Source organism: Trachemys scripta, chromosome 16, assembly GCF_013100865.1.
Source record: "Trachemys scripta elegans isolate TJP31775 chromosome 16, CAS_Tse_1.0, whole genome shotgun sequence".
Classification (NCBI taxonomy): domain Eukaryota; kingdom Metazoa; phylum Chordata; order Testudines; family Emydidae; genus Trachemys; species Trachemys scripta.
Window position 1 is genome coordinate 22,327,517 of NC_048313.1, and position 17,956 is coordinate 22,345,472.

Here is a 17,956-nt window from a genome sequence, read left to right on the forward strand (position 1 = left end):
AACTAAAGTTGTTGTTAGTCATCCCTAAATGCATCACCTTACACTTTTCACTATTAAATTTCATCCTATTTCTGTTACTCCAATTTACAAGGTCATTCAAGTCTCCCTGCAGAATATTCCGATCTTCCTCCGAATTGGCAATTCCTCCCAACTTTGTCATCCGCAAACTTTATCAGCCCACTTCTACATTTGGTTCCGAGGTCAGTAATAAATAGATTAAATAAAATGGGACCCAAAACTGAACCTTGAGGAACTCCACTGGTGACCTCCCTCCAACCTGACAGTTCACCTTTCAGTACGACCCGCTGCAGTCTCCCCATTAACCAGTTCCTTATCCACCTCTGGATTTTCATATCGATCCCCATCTTTTCCAATTTAACCAATAATTCCTCGTGCGATACCGTATCAAACGCTTTACTGAAATCGAGGTATATTAGGTCCACCGCATTTCCCTTATCTAATAAGTCTGTTACTTTCTCGAAGAAGGAGATCAGATTGGTTTGGCACGATCTGCCTTTGGTAAAACCATGTTGTAATTTGTCGCAATTGCCATTGACCTCAAGGTCCTTAACTACTTTCTCCTTCAAAATTTTCTCCAGGACCTTGCATACTACAGATGTTAAACTGACAGGCCTGTAGTTACCCGGGTCACTTTTTTTCCCTTTCTTGAAAATAGGAACCACATTAGCTATTCTCCAGTCCAACAGTACTACCCCCGAGTTTACAGATTCATTAAAAATTATCGCTAAGGGGCCTGCTATTTCTCACGCCAGTTCCTTCAATATTCTCGGATGAAGATCATCCGGTCCGCCCGACTTAGTTCCGTTAAGGTGTTCAAGTTTGGCTTCTACCTCGGATACGGTAATCCCCCCTTCTTTATTCCCTTCAGTCACGCTGCCACTATTCCTAAACCCTTCATTTGCCTCATTAAAGACTGATGCAAAATATTCGTTTAGATATTCTGCCATGCCTAGATTATCCTTAATCTCCACTCCAGCTACAGTCTTCAGCGGTCCCACTTCTTTCTTCCTTTTCTTCCTATTTATATGGCTATAAAACCTCTTGCTGTTGGTTTTAATTCCCCTCGCAAGGTCCAACTCTACATGGCTTTTGGCCTTTCTCACTCCATCTCTACATGCTCTGACCTCCATAAGGTAAGTTTCCTTACTGATCCCCCCCCACTTCCACTCTTTGTACGCTTTCTGTTTTTTCTTAATCGCCCCTTTGAGACGCTCAGTCATCCAGCTCGGTCTAAATCTCTTGCCCCCATCTCCCTCCCTATCCCACAATATTCCCTACATTCCTCCCTTCCCCTCAGTGTCCTGTCCCATTCCTTTCCCTTCCAGCCCCTCATATGAAGACAGGAATTGCAGACTGGTGATAGCCTGTCTCCCTGCAGCAGCTGGCACCACCAACTTTGGAGGAAAGTGTAAGAAGCCCTGCTCACCCACAAAGAAAAGTCTTCCATTGGTCGGAGGTTGGCTTATGCCCTAACTCAGGAGGATTTATCTCCCTTCCCAAACTCTTGCTTTTCTTTTTAATCCTTTACTGGTGTTGACAATCCCAAGTGCAATCAAGAGTGAGGTCCCAAAAAATCATAAGGTTGGTTTTAAAATCATGAGATTAAAAAAAAAAAATACATTGGGGGTTCTTTTCATTTAGCGATTGTTTCTAGGGTTTCTATTTTCCAACTTTTCTCTGCAATCATGAAGGCCAAAAATTTACTTTAAAAAAACCTCAAACCGGGATTCTCATGTAAACCCATGACTCTAGGAGCTGGGGCTTTACAAAAAACACCCCAAATATCATGACAGGTGTGAGGAAATTGTGAGAGTTGGTACCACTGCCTTACTACAGTACTATAATCTGGATGTTCTTGTTGTATCAATGGCCAATCCTTTTTAAAATCCTGCCAACCTCTTGGCCTCAGTGATACCTTATGTCAGTGAGTACCATAGACAAACTGGGCACAGTAGAAGTATTTCCGTAGATTCTTTTTATATTTACTCACTTTTCATTCCTTTGAATTTCCCCTTGTACTTGTGTTATGTGATCAGAACTGCACAGTGTCAAGGGGTGGGCATCCCATTGATTTAGAGAGACACTATAATATTCCCTGAATTATTCTCTGTCCCACGCCTTATGCATCTGAAAATCAAACAAGATTTTAGGATCACAGCTGCACAGTGAAAAGCGCTCTCTATAGACCGTCTACAGTGACGGCCAGGTCTTTGTGCCGATTGCTACAGCTAGTTTAGAATCCAGTTGGATGTATGAATGGTTCATTATTCTCTCCCTGGATCAGTATACATTACTTTGCATTTGTCCACATTGCCTTCCATCTCTCTGCCGATCACCACATTTCTCTACACCCACAATCTCCCAGCCTGCCCTCACAATTTCCCCCTAACCCCTAGTTTCATTCACTGTACCTCTTTATTCATCCATCCCTCACTTTCTCCTACTAGGGCCACAGATGATAAATACAGAGTGGCCCTCATAGCTGAGGGCACTCTGGCTTCAAGCCCATTGAAAACAATGCCATTTTTGGTAAGGGCAAAAATCACACGCACCTCAGTTTTTCCTGAAGTCAATTAGAGTCTTAATGGATGCAGGGGTCCGTGATAGCGGCTCCCAATACAAGACTGGGACCTTGACATGTAAAATAAATAAATACACTGATATAGGGTGTGGCAGGACTACGAAAGGATAAAAATCTTCCCGTCAACGTGGCTAAAACTCCCTGCTAGATTTCTCTAGTGTGTACAGTGAACAATCCTGACTGACATTTACTTAGAGTAGCTCCTCTTTACATTCAAACAGCTGCATTTCCAGGAAACCCAAGCCAGGGGGTTTCTGTAGCCACTCAGTCACACTTCTCCTTTCCTAAGAAGCAAACATTTAAGACACAGAACAAAGCTCTGCCCCAGAGCGCGCTTGGCCGATACTGCCTTTGACCCCTTGCTGCAATATCCTCCATTCCTCCTTGCAGCAAGGCTGGCAACAAGTCTAACTGCTTCGACTTTACTGATGATTATTCTGTGAGCTCCTTCCGACAGTAAGAGCAGAATATGGGAAGCTACGCGTGCGCGCGCGCACGCACACACACAGTAGGTTGAGAATGCAATGGAGGTGTGATTGCAGCACATGTAGACATACCCTCTCTAGCTTGCCAGCTCACTGAACATAGCAGTGTTGCCCTGGCAGTGTGGGCAGTGACATGAGCTAGCTGCCCAAGTACAATCCTCTCCGGGACCCTGAGGATGTACCGCAGACGCTGGCCCAAGCCGCTGCCTGTGACACTGGAGCTTCATCGCTATTTTTAGCGAACCGGCTCTATCAAAGCTCGTGGAGTATGTCTACATGTGCTGCAATCACTTGACCTGAGGGCAGTGTAGACATCCCCACATACATTTACCCACACAAACATAGGCACACATGGATACGTCTTCAAACCCCATTTACCAGACAACTACTTCCAGCAACCTGCGGAAGATTGGTTTATACGCCTCTACCAGCACTGGCTGAAACTGCAGACATTAGACATTAATTCAATCCTTATGCAGTCTCCCTCCTCCCTCTCATATGCCCCATCCTTCTCCTGGGTCAATCAGATCCTCCTGCCCACTCTATTTTTTACTCCATTTCCAGACTCCCAGGAATTTTCTTTACCCACAATTCCTTTTTCCACATCCCTGGCAGAAAGTCTTATGGAAGGGGCCTTGGTAGAGGGGACCTTTTCACTGTGGTGCGGGTTAGGGATCGAGATCAGCACAGGTTAGCAGTACCGTCTGAGGGTTTTGGCTGAACTTGAAAACAAGTTTTCTTTGCTAATTTACGGTTATGAAGCATGTGCTGAAATGCTTTGCTGATTTGGGACCTAACCCATAACTAGAACTCCTGCTCTTTTACAGGGGTTGCAAGTGAGTCCTGTCCCATTGCCTGATGAGAGTTACTGTCATGCCCTCAAATGCAATTGCGATCGTGTGCGAGAGAAGGGTCAGAGAGGCCTCTGAGTCATTGCTGGGGGAGGGCAAACAACGGGAAAATAAAACAACATCCCAAAATCATTCTGAAGGCAGGATGACCTGCCTGGCTAATGCACGAGCCCATTCTCACAGTAACCCTAATGGGATATGCACAGAGAGTTGTAAGGCAAGGTACTGGGAATTACCTGGGTTACAGTTCGCAGAGTTGCTTGGTTTGTATTTTCAGTCAGACCTTTCCTCAGCCATGGAACTAGCAGTTGCCTTGAGGAACTGAGTCTGTCTGGAGCAATTCGTGCTCCTGACCTACTTTTTCACTGATGGTAATGTTAACTCACTCCCTGAGCCCCAAACAACAGAAAAATCACCCTGGCAACATTTTTATGACTAACAGCTCCTTCTGAGACCAGTCAATAACTACACAATGGAAGTTCCAGCAGACCCCTTTCCGAGCAGAACTTGCATATGACTAAGGTGGAGCAGCTCAAAGGCAGGGTCATGTCTCCATTGGGATGTTTTTGTGTATGTGGTTGGGGATGGGGGAAATGCCTTAATTTTTTCACCCCCCTTAAGTTCCCTCAATCTGTCCTCCTGTCCTTCAACCTGCCCACCCACATCTTTCAGACAGCTGCAGGCCTCAGTCTTATGTTAAATTTCAGAATGCACCTTGGGGGACCCTCAGATGCCGATCAAAGCTGCTGTAAATTCCTCCAGTTTCTCAGCAAGGCTGCTTCCTTCTGGGCAATCATTCCCTGAAAAATGTCATGAAAGGATCCAGTTTGGTGGTAAGCAACAGAGGGTCCTGTGGCACATTTAAGATTAACAGAAGTATTGGGAGCATAAGCTTTTGTGGGTAAGAACCTCACTTCTTCAGATGCTTCTTCTTCTTGCATCTGAAGAAGTGAGGTTCTTACCCACGAAAGCTTATGCTCCCAATACTTCTGTTAGTCTTAAAGGTGCCACAGGACCCTCTGTTGCTTTTTACAGATTCAGACTAACGCGGCTACCCCTCTGATACTTGACAGTTTGGTGGTGGATCCAGAATGGGGAGCTCCACCCAAATCTGAAGCATCATCCCCGGCTCCCAAAGAACGTGCCTCCACCAAACTCCTCATGCTTGTGTAAGTGACACAGGATCCAGTCCCCCAGTGTGTGGAACATTTCTGGAGTTGGTACAAGAAGCAGCATACATAGGGGAACCTGTATTCTCCTAGAAGTAGAACACACTCTAACCTCAGGGTGTATCTCAGAGGAAGCCAGGGTCAGTCTTGCAGCCTGATGGCTTGATAGACAATGACGGAATTGGAGCCGGTTGGAAAATTGTGACAATTTGGCGAAGGATTTTGAAATTTGTAGTGATTTTTTTGACATTATGAAAATCCAAAATATTCCAGCCAACTCTGGTCAGAATCTTGGAGTTCTCAGAACACGTGGCATGTCTGCTCCCCTGCCAGATACCCAAGGGCTTGTCAGGTGAGCCCCAAACACATCCCAGCAGCAGGGCAATAAAGACCAGACTTAATTCCCTCTCTGCACAGCATTCCTGGCTGAGACATTCCATCAAGAGCAAAATACTTGTGCATTTAAAGACAAAAAGAGGGGCCAGAGTGGGAAGGGGAAGCCCAGACCCAAGTGGCAAATTCAACCCTGATGGCACTCTCTCCATTTCAGTGAGGGATGAATGTGGGGCTCAGAAACACGTTTCCTGAAAAGCGAATCACCTTGCAGCCTAGGGGCAACGCTGGGCGGCCAGCATTGCACTGGCATATGTACAAGGATAATGGTTCCTCACCAGCATACCTCTCCCTGCCATTCTCTATAACACCTATCTATCTCATCTATCTATGCCTTGCTCATCACAGCAGTATCTGAGCACCTCCTTCTCTGTCAGTAATCCTGATCTGCTACTAGCCACACAGCTAAGATCTGGCATCTAAAGACTCATGGAGGAGGTGGGAAGGTCCCGCTCAGATCCACCCTCCATTAGATGAGCCAAGCCATTCAAATGCTTCTGGAAGCCAAGCCAGTTGCGTCCAGCATTGATTTCAGAACGCACCAGTTCCTTGAGCCAAGGGAAAAGGATTCCCTGCATTTACGGTCATTGCTAGACCCCATGGACTATTGATTGCAGAAACCAGGCTTGGGCACTGAGTGTAGAATACTCATGGCTCAGTTGTGAAAGAAAAGTTCTATTTTGATCTGGGGAGATGAACCTGATTCACCCCCGCATGTTGTGCAATCACCAGGCTGCAAACACAGGAAGGAAGAAAAGTCAGAGCTGGCTTGGCCGGTCCAAACTCCCCGCAACTAACCCAGCAAGGGTGCTCCCGGCAGCATTTCTACAGCCAGCCCAGAAGTTCAGGGGAAATTGGAGCTGAAGCTGAGGGAGGGCAAGAGGATTACGGTCTTGTTTGGTAGTCAGTCTGAGGAGACACCGGCCCACCGGGCTGGGATTCCCCACCCAAGTCTTGACTGAACAGCAGGATGTTCAGACAGCAGAGGGCTCACCCAGAGCCCATTCATACGGCTTTCCAAAGGCAGCACGGTGAGCCAGAGGCATCGAAGAAAGGTGGGAATAAGGCTAAGGGCACCCGCTGTCATTCCAGTGCAGAGGGCTGGGGTTTAGCCCTCTGCACTATAGGTAGGGATGACAACCCTCCAGGATTGGCCTGGAGTTTCCCCGAATCAGCACCCATCTGGGAGATTTTAATAGGCTATTTAAGAAAATGACGTTATGTCAGGTTGGAGGAAACAATCTCCTGGAATAGCTTCAGTCGGAGTTGGCAACTCTACCCATAGGGTGCACTCAGGCACCCCTGATCGGCAGGATCCCATTGCCCCCTTCTGAAATGCAGCTGCTTCCGAGGTGGAACTTGCACGTTCTGCAGCAGCCGAACGCAGCAGCTGCCTGGATTACACGGGGAGTGAGCCCAGGGCACAGTGATGGTGAAGAGACCCTGAGGTGTCAAAGAGGGGAGCTCAGCTGCTCCTGAAACACAGATAATGGATCCAGGCCAGCACTGCGGGGGCTGGTGTGACTGGGGACCCCTTTCTCTCAGCACCACCTCCTGGCAGTGCCATACATCCTCTGTGCCCCTCAGCTTGGAGCATTCACAGAGACCGGCAGCCTGGTCCCCACACACCCTTCTTCATCCTTCGCCCCCCCCAGCTGCCAAACCCTCCAGTCTGCCAAGAGCACATGTGGGTCTCATTCAGGGCCCTGCTCTGACTCACACTCATGCTGCCGTTCCCAGGAGCCTCCTCACTCATTTGCCAGTGTGAGAGGCAGGAAAGGCAAAGCCCAGAGTGGGAGGTGACAGTGCAGCAAGGGTGTGGGGTGTTTCCCCTGCTCCCCAGGGGCAGAGTCAGTCATAGGAGAGCTGTTCCCCAGGGGACAGCATCTCATGACACCTGAGCCCACCCCGTTTTATAGAGCTGCACTTGGCAGGGGCCTCTGCCGCTGGGGCTCTGCCAGCCTTCCCACGACACAGGTCTTTCCTAATCTGTACTCAGTTGCAATGCCTTGGGAAGGGAACTATCCCCAGCATCTTTCATGGCACTGTGCCTAGAAGGTCTGGGCAGCCTCAGTGCTGCTGCTGGGCATGGGGTGCCCCGGGGCACACAACAGTGAGCTGGCATCAGGCCAGCCACATCTGAGTGCCGTGTTCTACTTGGTGCACCAGGGAGCCAGGCAACCAGGGCTCCATCACAGTGTCTGGTCTCATACCTGGGACTCCGTGACCCACATAACAAGTACTGGGTGCTCTGAGTAAGGGGCATAGCACCACATTGGGAGCATCAGGCAAGCGGCACCCACAACAGCAATGTCCTGGCACACAACATCTATAATAGATGGTGCTTAGGCACTGCAGGAGTGTGCAACAGAGAGAGCGAGCGAGAGTGGGTACTACAGTGGGCAGAGCACATACAGCAGCGGTAGCAGGGACCTTGTCCACTGATGATGTCGCTGACTCCTTTTCTCGGTGTTCATGCTGATCATGCTCTCTCTCGTGCAGACTGGCTGCTCACTCCCGCCCCCTGTCAGTCTTCACTGCAACCCCACTCCGCTGCCCTACTCCTCCCTGTCCCCTCTCCCCTTTGCTCCCTCCCTTAAGTGTCACCGCTCCCTCCTGCCTGGTTTGCAATCCCCTTCCATAAACCTCACAAACAAACAGGCAAAGACGCATTCTGAGAAACATGGTGACATGAAGTCAATGTTCGCTCACTCTGGGTGGGTGTCTTATCCCTCCCTCCCAGCCTGGGTCTGGGTGGTTTTAGGGGATGTCTGCACCTCCCTGAGAGGCAGTGGCTAGGTTGAGAAGAGAATTCTCCCATCAACTTAGCACTGTCAACACCGAGGGTTAGGTTGGTTTAACTGTGTTGCTCAGAGGTGTGGATTTTTCACACCCCTAAGCGACATATACACCAACCTAATTTCCTGGGGTAGGCCAGGCCCAGGTAGATTACAGCTGCAATCCCACCTTCAGCTGCAGTGTAGATGGCCCCTTAGACTGTAAACTCTTCCAGACTGGGAGTATCTCTCTCAGGCCTGGTCTACATTAGAAAATTAAGTTGGCTTAACTACATTGCTCCGGGGTGTGAAAAATACACACCCCTGAGCAGCATAGTTAAGTTGACCTAACCCCCAGTGTAGAAGAATTCTTCCATCAGTGTAGCTACTGCCTCATGAGGAGATGGGTTACTTACGCCAAGTAGCGAACCCCTCCAATTGGCATAGGTTGGATCTGCACTGAAGCGCCACAGCGGTGCAGCGGTAGCCTTTCGAGTGCAGACAAACCCTCCCTCTGTGGTCATGTCTTCACTACAGCTGAGAGATGTAGTTACCAGCTCAGGCAGATGAACACACCTAGCTCTGCGTGAGCAGGCAGGCTGAACATAACACTGTGGCCGTGGCGGCATTGACTACAGCTTGGGCTAGGTGCCCTTAGTACTACACCGGCTGAGATCCTAGGTATGTAGTGGGGGCGGCTAGCCCAAGCTACCACCCATGCCCTACTACACTGCTATTTTTAGCACACTAGCTGGAGCAGAGCTAGTGCATGCATGTCTACTTGAGCTGGGAATTCACCTCCCAACTACAGCGTAGCCGTACCCTGTGGTGCTCAGCACAACAGGGTCCTAATCTCTCGGCGCGACTGTAACGCAAACAATAAATAACACAACTATTAAAGTGGTCTCGTTTCTTATTCTACAAAATGGCCTGGCAGTTTTTGAGGCGCTCTAGCCCCTCCATGGTTTGCAGCAAGAACTTGAAATCTGCCGGTGGGCTAGTTCTGAGGTCAGAGGGATGTCTTTTAGGGTCCTCATGGAAATCTGTTCAGATGTGGCTGTATTACCAAGTGCTGAAAATCTTGCTGAAATGCTTCTGCTCACTATAGCTTGCTAGAGGCTTGTGGCTAAAACTGAATATTCCCTCTGGACTGAGCATGCCCCCATTATCACCCTGCATCATGCACACATAACTTAACATCTAGACGAGACTTGGCCACAAGGGAGACGAATGCTGCTCCTCACAGCAGCTGTTAGACAGCAATATAAAATCACAGCACAGTGGAACCAGACACCAGTGAAAATAACCAAGATGGCAAGTCTCTCTTCCGATGGACACCTGAGGCACTGCAATCAAGAGGGGATCCCGATTCACGTCCTCTGCTCCTGTCAAAATGATCTGCTCTTGTTCAGTATCTGTGGTTTTTGTCTGCCCCAAACTCTAGCATCATGTCTGTGGGAGTCACTGAACTCAGCAGGATGTGATAGAGATACCTGGGGGCCCACTTAATGTTTGCTGCTGGGCCTTGCTGGCCACTCAGTCAGTTATTTGTAAGAGAAGGAAACTCATGTGCACCCCCGTGTTTGATCCCTACTAGGTCTGAGAGGCCTGGAACCTTGGAACCCTTGCAACTGGGCTCAGAGGAGGCATGCACGATCTCTTCCGCAATACAGACTTTTGTAAATTATTTTCACAAAACAGGCTGTAATTTGGAATGTTCGGGAACCAAGTCTGTTCCCATCCCCTGCCAAGGAGGCACGCACAGCATCCTACCCCTTGTGGCAGGCAGGGCCATTACACACACAGTGAGATACGGCACGGTTGTCACCCAGGGTGGCAGCAGGGAGCACAGTCAGGAATTGGAGAAGTTACCTCAGTTCATATAATTCCCTCAGGGGGCATCTCCCTCTTTCTCTTGGGAGCCAGAGAGCTCACCCTTTTCCCCAGGGGAAGAGGAACCCCCTTTTCTCTTAGGGGGCAGAGGGCTCCCCCTTTTCTCTGCAGATAGGATTGGATGTTTTGGATGGTGCAGCCCACATTGGGGTCAGGTTTCTGGGGTGGCTTACGATCCATTCCCAAGACATGGTTGCTTTTCCCAGGCAGCGGCGGGGCTGGCTGATCTACCAGACAGGTGGGCGGCAGGGTGAGTTGCTGACATGGGCACAGAAGTGTTTGATGCATTTTATTGCTGATGTGTGATATGGGAAAAGCTGGAGCAGCGAATCACACCCTGCATTGGGCAATGCTCAGCCAGATGGGTTGGGAAAGTTGCTCTCTTGCCACAGAGCAGGGATTCAGGGCAGCACTCTCAGTGACAGCAGCATTCGGATAATGGAGACAACGACCCCGGCACATAGGGTTAATGGGCATTAGGGGACCATGGGAACAGGCAGCTCTCCAGGCTACAGAAGCCCAGTCCAGACCTTCACGTTTTTAATCTCATCCCACAGATTACACCAGCTCTCCTAGCATTGCGCTGGAGTACTGGGGATCAGCACTGACGGTGAGAAGACTGTGCTCTCCACTGAGCCCCCAGCCCACTACCTTCAGCCAGGAGCGGCGCCAGGGTTTTTGCCACCCTAGGCAGCAGTGCTCCTCCTCTAAACATTGGGCGGTGGGGGTCCTTCCCGCGTCCTCGGGGCACTTCAGCGGCGGGTCCCAGAGCGAGTGAAGGACCCACCACCGAATTTTCGCTGAAGACCCGGAGCGGAAGGACCCTCCGCCGCCAAATTTCCGCCGAGGACGGCAAAATGCCTCCTCACAAATCCTGCTGCCCTAGGGTCGCCTTTTGGAAGTGCCGGCCCTGCCTTCAGCACAGCTCCTCTAGCACCACATTGGGGCATTAGGGCTAGCACTGAGTCTGAAGGGAAAGCACTCTCTACAGCAGTGGTTCTCAACCTTTTTTCATTTGTGGACCCCTAAACACTTTCAAATGGAGGTGCAGACCCTTTGGAAATCGACTGCGTATATATAGTGGAGTTCTGTTCACTCTGGTTTCAGTCTAAGTCTTTTGCAGACCCCTTAGACCAATGGCTTCCAACCTTTCCAGACGACTGGACCCCTTTCAGGAGTCTGATTTGTCTTGCATAGCCCACGTTTCACCTCACTGAAAAACTACTTGCTTACAAAATCAGACATAAAAATACAAAAGTGTCCCAGCCACACTAGTACTGAAAAATGGCTTGCTTTCTCAGTTTTACCATATAATTATAAAATAACTAAATTGGAATATAAATATGGTACTTACATTTTGGTATATAGATCAGTTTGTCCTGACTTCGCTAGTGTTTTTCATGTAGACTGTGGTAAAACAAGGCAAATATCTAGATGAGTTGATGGACCCCTTGGAAGACCTCTGTGTCCCCCCAGAGGTACACGTGGCCCTGATTGAGAACCACTGCCTTAGACATAGTGGGTCCAGGGACCACAGTTTGAGAACCAGTGCTTGACAGAGATTCCCACCAGTTCCTGCAGCACAGTGCCCCCTAGAGACATGTTGGCAAACTAGGGCCAGCATTGACTCAGAAGAGAACCCACCCCCTACTGAGATCCTCAGGCTAACTCCTGCAGAACTCAGAGTTTTTCTTAGCAGGTTAACTCTCCCTAATCTGGGAGAGCTAACGTCAGCTCGGCAGATGGTGCCATCCAGCCCCAGCAATAGCTAAATGCAGTTGGAACAAGTAGAGGCTTCCATTCTCCTTATCACTATGTGGCTGGTGTCCAAGTTAAAGGGGAGCAAGGTCCATTGTGACTTTTTCTTTTAATAAACTCACCAGGCTCAGACAGTGCAGCCATTGGGGTCCATGTAACTATTGAAATAGGAAACAAGGTAGATGCTAGATGATCCTGTTTGGGGGAGTAGCAGCTAGAGGCCGGTTTTTACTGAACAGCAAACATCAGGGCAGCAGATGCATCATTGTGGTCCAAAATGTTGCCAAATTTATTGTTCAATTATAAAGCATAAAAATGTATCAAAATAGGAACCAGTCTCTTTGATTTATTATAACAAAAAAAAAATGATGGGGAACTGTGATGTGTTGGTGGAGTTAAGGGGATTGCCCCAGAGCTGAGAAAGCACGTCCAGCCAACTGTTGTGTATTAAAACACACACATACACACACACACAGGTAAAATTAAACACTTAAGTAAAAGCCATTCCGAATTCAAACGAGACTCTTGGAACTACACTAGGCAACAGAATATAAGGACCAATCTTGCATAGAAGAGCTAGATGGATTCTCTCATAATAGAACTTTCTATCTCATCTTCCCAGGGCCCTGATCCTGCATTGTGTGTGGGCACAATCCTCTGTGTGGATTCAACTGCAACACTGGAGCTTAAGATTCATAGCTCCAAAATGTCAGCAACATTAACTAGGATCAGCCAGAGTATTTTCCCAAGAGCCCAAATTACTTGTGGTTGTGTTTTTTAAATTAAATGCCACTCAAGAGCACAGAATATTTTTAAATAGCCAGTATTTTAATAGGACCTACAAAAATACCTGTCATTCCCTTTGCTCACCCTGAAGCTGCAGTTACATTAAAGAGGAACCATCAAGTTAAAAAAAAAAATCACACTTCTGTCTGAAATATTTTAACCTATTATTCGTAGAAGCAAGCCCTCAGACTGCACAACTCCAAAACCAATTAGAGGAAAAGAAATATTTTTGTCAGTCTGTTTACTGCATGCTTGGCAGCCCCTGGGCGGAGTCAGTCTCACTCTTTCCCTTCTAGAGACAGCTTCCCGTCTAGCTTGTGTGGGTCTTTCACACAGCCACAAGGGAGAGAAAAACATTTCTTTTAAAAACAGGAAAATGTGATTGTAAAACCACAACAATGGGCTGGGGAAGGACATGGAGCTGCTCTGAGGCTGAGCTCAGCTTTTGAAACTGACTTGGCTGCAAGTTGAAAATTGGCTGCTTGCCTCTTTAGGCCGTCTCTAGACGCCTAGGTTGAGCTCCCCCTGCTGACTGCAGAAGCCGTTGTAGAAACCCCCATCTCCAATGCTTAGCTGGGTTCTGCATCCTGAATCTACAGCCCCAGTTGCACTAGCAAACCCGCTGGACTGCCTGAAGCCACAAGTAACAGGGAGATTTGTGATTTCAGTGACTGTGGAGTGAGCTCCTTACCAATATGATTTGCTCATCAGGCCATAAATCATTTTAAATGGGGCATTTGTGTGGATTCCTGAGCATTTATCATCAAAAGCCATTTAATAATGAACACTGTACACTCAGAACAGCAGCTCCAACATGGGGAATTTGCGCTGAAAGCCTCCAATGGCACACATGCTTATTGTCCTCCACAAACCCGCGGCTTGCTACTCTAATCACAGAAATTCAGACGGAATGACTTCCTGGAAAGACTGTGCAGGGCCACAGGATATTTTGCAAATGTCACCACCTGAGTGACTGGAAATTGTTTATTTCCTTTGAAAATACCAAGAGGGTTTGCGTCCCGATAAAGAAATAATTGCCGGCAATTTTTTTCATAAACAAAAACAAACCTGAGAGGAACAAAAGCCTCTGGCAGCCGCTGGGGATTGTGTGCTCCTACCATTGGGAGCTGCCAGGCTGCTTGGCGTCTGCAGTGCTATAAATCCTCGCCTCACGGACTGATTCCTCTGGCCTGCAACATTCCAATGTCTACAACTGGGTTCCAAGCCCAAACTGCAGTGGACTCATCCCAGAGGAGCTGTCATTCTCTGCAGCAAATAAAACCGCTCTCGTTCATGTCGCACTCCCCGTCAGTACTGGCCCAAGCCAGGAAAGCGAACGATCCAACCAGCAGACCAAATTCGGGGATGAATCCTGGTCATGTGCCACCTGAGGCACATTGTCAATATGCTAAGCAACTTCTGTAAAGAATTCCTTTAAAAAAAAATCGGATTGGGCAGCAATATGTTCAAATTTCAGGTTTAAAGACTGCCCAGGACATCAGAGGTTAGCTGCTTAGGGTATTTCTCCTATTAACATTACCATGTGAGTACGGGTGCCACTCGAACCCACCACACTCCAGGGGCCAAACTGGGGGGATTGTTTTACCTTCAGCACTCTCTCCTTGTGCTGGCATGAAAACAATTCAGAAACTGCCTCCTGGACCAAACCCTTCTCTGTTCCTGCTCCTGGATTGCTGTCCCTATGCGTCCTGCAGCCAAGTGCTTCCTCCTCCTGGTGGGAGGCAGAGAAGGGTAAGAGAACTGGAGAGGGCACAGAAAGCCCAGTGCTGACATTACAGTTGTCCTGCAGTCCCTACGCTCAGCAGATGGCCCTACCCTGCTGATCTCTGGGGCAGCAAAAGTCCTAATCTTTCAACAGTCTGTTGGGCAAAAGGTCTGCAAGAGAGAGACCCACAGAATATCCTGGGAGAATAGTACACTGAGGTAAGATCTACGAGTGATATTTCTGCACACATGCCAACCCTTCTTACTGAACAGGACTTCATATCCCTCCCTATGAGGTGGACAAGCATTAATCCCCTCTTTTACAGGTAAGGCGGAGCAGAGAATAGAACTCGAGACTTTAATATGGCAAATGCACCTCCTCAGCCCTTCGGGGCTTGTCTGCACACAGAAGTTGCTCTGTTTTAACATATCAGTTTAGTTAAACTGATGCAACTTTTGTGCAAGGACTCTCTTATATCAATTTAAAATTGATGGTATCAGTTTAGCTTAAATTGGCACAAGCTAAGCCAAGATGAGCCAGGCTTAAAGCAATGTGTGTCCACACATGAGCTTGCACCAGTTCCAATTCAACTTAATTGGTATAAAAATCACACCTAATTCTATCGATGCAGATCAGGCCTCCAAAAACTTGCTTGTCCTGTCTATAGTCACTGCTGTCAACACTAAGGCCTACATGTAAAATGTTTAGGGGTAAAATTATGTGGTTAGGGGCATGGCTTTTTTACCAGAATAGTTATAGTGGTACAACCCTTGTGCAGACGCAATTATACCGAGACAAATATGCCTTATACTGGTATGTTATTCTCCTTCCTGTATAAGAACAGCTATCCCAATATAAAACACCTTCATACTGATATAACTGCATCCACTCTCAAGGGGTTATACTGAAATAGGTAAAGCAGTCCAACTTTATAGTGCAGACAAGTCCTTAACCATAATCCTATCCCAGAACTGGGAATAGAACCCAGGAAACCTGACACCCAACACTCTGCTGCTGGCAAAGTGTGTATCATGCCCCATTCCAGTGGGTTGGGCACACAGAGGCTAACTGCCTACTTATGTCTTTGTCTCCAGTGGTCGAGGTTTGTACTATGGATCTGGGTTCAGATCCTGAAGATGATCCTTGCAGGAGTAAAATAGTCTGTGATCATGTAATTAAAAGCTACATCATAATGCATCCATAGAAGGTGGCTGCAGTGAAGTATCATGGTGGATAATGAACTGAACATATGCTCCTAGTGCAACGATGTGCCTAGGAGAGCAAACACAATACTTGGACGTGTAAACAGGAATATCAAGCATAGCACGGGTATTACTTCTGCATATAGTACTAGTGAGACCGTGCATTTGTGACGCTGGCAGACACGGTACCAGCTCATGCCAAGGCCCAGACCTCACTGAACACTGACAAATGCATAGCTGGAAACCAGTCTGGCTTACATGTGTGTTAGCATTATTAGAATAGATGTTAAGTTGATAAATTTGTTTAGTATTTAGATCGATGAAATGCTTGTAGGACACTGAAGGTATTGATCTCACTTATAACCTTTGTAGCCCATCGTATAAAGTTATACTGAGAGTTTGCAGTGTCAACCTGTGGAACAAATCAAACAGGAGAGAAGCCTTCTCTAATACAAATACTGGCTTCCTACAGAAGATGTTAGGTCCTGCCCAGCGAGAAGGCCTTTGAAACCAAACAAGTCATTGAGAGACATCAAAGAACACGCACAATTACTTCAAATTTGGTGACAATATATACCTCCAGACCAGTGGCACCGCTATGGGCGCCTGCATGGCCCCACAATATGCAAACATTTTTATGGCTGACCTGGAACAATGCTTCCTCAGCTCTCGTCCACTCACGCCCCTTCTCTGCCTACGCTACATTGATGACATCTTCATCATCTGGACCCATGGGAAGGAGACTCTGGAAGAATTCCACCATGATTTCAACAGCTTCCACCCCACCATCAACCTCAGCCTGGACCAATCTACACGGGAGGTCCACTTCCTAGACACCACGGTATAAATAAGCGATGGTCACGTTAACACCACCCTATACCGAAAACCCACCAACCGCTATGCCTACCTTCATGCCTCCAGCTTCCATCCTGAACGCACCACACGATCCATCGTCTACAGCCAAGCGCTGAGGTATAACCGCATTTGCTCCAACACCTCAGACAGAGACCAACACCTACAAGATCTTCACCAAGCATTCTCAAAACTACAATACCCACACGAGGAAATAAGGAACCAAATCAACAGAGCCAGACGTGTACCCAGAAGCCTCCTGCTGCAAGACAAGCCCAAGAAAGAAACCAACTGGCCATCACCTACAGTCCTCAGCTAAAACCTCTCCAACGCATCATCAGTGATCTACAACCCATCCTGGACAACGACCCCTTGCTTTCACAGGCCTTGGGAGGCAGGCCAGTCCTCACCCACAGTCAACCCACCAACCTTAAGCATATTCTCACCAACAACCACACACCGCACCATAGTAACTCTAACTCAGGAACCAATCCATGCAAGAAACCTCGATGCCAACTCTGCCCACATATCTACATCAGCGACACCATCACAGGACCTGACCAGATCAGACACAACATCACCGGTTCATTCACCTGCACGTCCACCAATGAATATGCGCCATCATGAGCCAGCAATGCCACTCTGCTATGTACATTGGCCAAACTGGACAATCCCTACGGAAAAGGGTTAATGGACACAAATCAGATATTAGGGGCTGGTCTACACTGGGGAGGGTTGGGGGGGAATTGATTTAAGATACGCAACTTCAGCTACGCATTCGGGGATCGATATATCGCGTCTTAACAAGACGCGATATATCGATCCCGGATAAATCGATTGCTACCCGCCGATACAGCAGGTAGTGAAGACGTACCCTAGGAATGGCAATATACAAAAACCTGTAGGAGAACACTTCAACTTCCCTGGACGCACAATAGCAGATTTAAAGGTAGCCATCCTGCAGCAAAAAAACTTCAGGACCAGACTCCAAAGAGAAACTGCTGAACTTCAGTTCATTTGCAAATTTGACACCATCAGCTCAGGATTAAACAAAGACCTGTGAATGGCTAGCCAACTACAAAAGCAGTTTCTCCTTCCTTGGTGTTCACACCTCAACTGCTAGAAGAGGGCCTCATCCTCCCTGATTGAACTGACCTCATTATCTCCAGACTGATTCTGGCCTGCATATTTATACCTGCCTCTGGAAATTTCCACCACATGCGTCTGACAAAGTGGATATTCACCCATGAAAGCTTATGCTCCAATATGTCTGTTAGTCTATAAGGTGCCACAGGACTCTCTCTTGCTTTTTACAGATCCAGACTAACACGGCTACCCCTCTGATCAAAGAACAAAGACTTTGTTAATTGTATTCCTCTTCCTGTCCAGTTCATGCATAGGTCTTCCTGTCCAGGAAGAGGAGACCTGTGCATGAACTTGTTCCATCAGCTTGGACTCTGGG

General features: G+C 47.9%; 1 protein-coding gene across 2 annotated transcripts in view; it reads right to left on the reverse strand.

Annotated features, from left to right (window-relative positions):
- The window catches only part of HDAC7 (histone deacetylase 7), a 203,504-nt gene that overhangs the window by 144,419 nt on the left and 41,129 nt on the right, over nucleotides 1–17,956 (reverse strand). The window lies entirely within an intron of this gene.